Here is a 3,037-nt window from a genome sequence, read left to right on the forward strand (position 1 = left end):
AATATTATTGATGACAAACAAAACAAACCAAATAATATTGTAAATTTTGCTTTATGCAGAAAAGCAAATGTAGAAAAGTAACTTCTTAACAACAACAATGTTTGAAGGGAGTACCCAAGGAACGATATATTTAATGGTTTGATGTTTTAAGAAAAAAAACCAAACAAACAGGAGAAGGTCAACGATTTTTGCGATAATAATATTTTTGATTTTTGTTTTGATTCTAATGCTGCCGAACGCAAGCACCCAAATTAGAAGCCTTGCAATTTTAAAGAAACCGACTGTTTTGTTATGGTCGCGACAATTTACTTCCGCGGGCTCACTTGTATACACTGCACTATACGTACCTTGCAATTTTAAAGTAATGGACTGTATGATGTTGGATTCCAAGTAGTGGCCAATTGGGCTGGTGAATCCGGGTCGATTGGACCAAATGTTTAGCTCAGAGGGACTCCGCCGATGGTAGTCGATACGCCGAATGCGTGGAGCAGTGGACCGTAGGGGAGGGTGTATAATTAGCGCAGTGTGCCGTGAAAGTAAAGAATGGAATAAAACACAAGAGGTTTCTTAGTAATATAATTCAGTGGTTTATTGATAGGTTGAGTAGTGGTAACGAAATTACCTTACTATCCACAACGATATGTGCTCGCAACGATATGCGTGTTGTTTGTCCGAATGACAGTATGGTACTCCATGATGCTTAAAGGAGGCGGCAAAACCAAGTGACAAATAATTATTAGTTAAAACCCAAGGTTGCAATAAACCGTAGCGCATACATTTTAACTAATAATTGATGATCACAACAGGGGTCAATAAAAAGTAGTATTTTTATACAATTCTAAATTAAACAATACCTATGGTATCTGCCAGAATACCTATGGTGGAGGGTGTCCAAGATCGGATCTGCCGAACTTACTTTTTTACATTAAAGTTGACACGGCTTCCACGAAAATAAACTTTGGAAGTCAAAGTAATGAAAAGTTTGCAAGACCAATAAATCCAAAACTATTCAATTTTTCTCATATACTTTAAAAATTCCCTAAAACCTCGGCTTCAGCTATGTTAAAAAAATTGGCAATATTGCCCGTATGTAAAATGAAAAGTCGTTAGTTACACCGCTTATAACTCAAGACCGGCTGTACCGATGTTTGTGGTTCGGATAATATAAAAAATCGAAATAACCGCGAAAATTTTTCAAAGAAGTATTACTAATCACTTGTTTGCAGTGTTATTCTGAGATATTTTGGGCGGAAATTTTTAGCCAATATTTGAAATTATTTTAGGTCAAATGATAACTGCTCAGTATCTTTGAAAATTGCTAAAATTAACAAAATGGCCGACCTTTGAAAAAAAAATTGGAAATTCGTTTATTTTTGTCCAAAAACTAACTTAAATAATAAAGAAGTTCTTCGTCGATTGGGCTTATCCTAGTTGATACGATACACACCCAGAGAAACGTGTCAATATTTGGAACCGAATGGATTGTTAGATTTTGAGTTATCGTGCACGCAATTCGTAAAACATTGATTCGACAAAAATGCTTTTAAAGTTTGATAATCACCATTGCCGTCACTTGATGCTGACACAATAAATCGACTATATTTTTTTAAGAGTTCTTGAGATTTTCACTTGAAATTTTGTAGAGACATTCTTGAACATGAAACATGCATTTGCATGTTTTACACCACATAAAGTCTGATGTTTTTTGATTTAATCCGGTTTCCAGCAAAGTAGCGATAAGTATTTAAGGGGAGTGTTGAACACACACAACAACAATTATATGACAATGATCATAATGCTTGGTGACGGAATGATCAAGTAGACCAGACATTATCTAGTAGAGCAGCATTTGGGTACAACTTAATTTGTATGTACGCCATCGATAATGGTATGGTATTTAAAAATCATACAATTTTCTATGAACATAATTCTGTTAATTGGTTCAGTTTAGATGACTTTGTGAGACTATAACCATGTAAAAAACCAGTAAGGATAGTAGTAAAGTCGGACTGGGCCGACTATTGATACCCTTCACAACTTTGAGTATATTTTACACATGTATCCTACAATTTACCTAAAATCGGACGAAAATGTATATGACAGCTATATCTAAATTTAAACCAATTTTCTAGAAATTTACCATTCATACGCTAGGCAAAATCTAGTGCAAATCGAAGGATGTATAGTGACTTCGGTGAACTATTTACAAAAAATCGGACGAAAATGTCTATCATATACATTTTCGTCCGATTTTTTGTATATCTAAATCTGAACCGATTTTCACGAAATTTAATACACATCTTTCTAGACTTAATTCAGTACGCTATGCCACATTTTGTGCAAATCGAAGGATACGTAGGGACTTTGGTCCACCATTTACATAAAATCGGACGAAAATATATATGGGAGCTACCAACCCAAATTTCATCCAATTCGAATCAAAAATGCGACCTGTACTTTGTTTAAAATTTGACATGGACAGACGGACGGACATGCATGATTCTATGCATGTTCTCTAAAGGAGCCATGTGTATATCTCGTTTCTTTTGCCTGTTACAAACATATTCACAAAGACAGTGTGACGAAGGGTATAAAAACACATTATGTTCCTGCATCTTATGCTCTCCAACACGGGACATAAATCTGTCTGGACCTTCATAAGGGGACCTATTATTGCATTATGTAGTAGTAGATGCTAACTACTTAATAATAACGAAATTGGCCGGGACTTTTATGTGGGGCTGTATTAAAACTATGTAGAAAATTGACCTTTCAACTTGAACTTCATTAAGTTGAATTTTCTTAAAGACGAAGCACAGGTAGTGACAGTGCCACTAAAGGGCAGGGGGTGTCCGATGGTCCGAAATTAAGAAAGTTAAATTTTTGCTTCCTTAAGTATAATAAGAGTAGATTATGTTTTATTATTTTATTTTAATACTAGCTGACCCCGGCAAACGTTGTCTTGCCTTAGCTATATTTTTGATGTATAATTTTCGGTATTTTAGATTTGGTATCATACTCATAAGGTGAAGTATAG

This window comes from Musca vetustissima, unplaced genomic scaffold, assembly GCF_032173495.1.
Source record: "Musca vetustissima isolate MV318-11 ecotype Yass unplaced genomic scaffold, APGP_CSIRO_Mvet_v1 utg11544, whole genome shotgun sequence".
Classification (NCBI taxonomy): Eukaryota; Metazoa; Arthropoda; class Insecta; order Diptera; family Muscidae; genus Musca; species Musca vetustissima.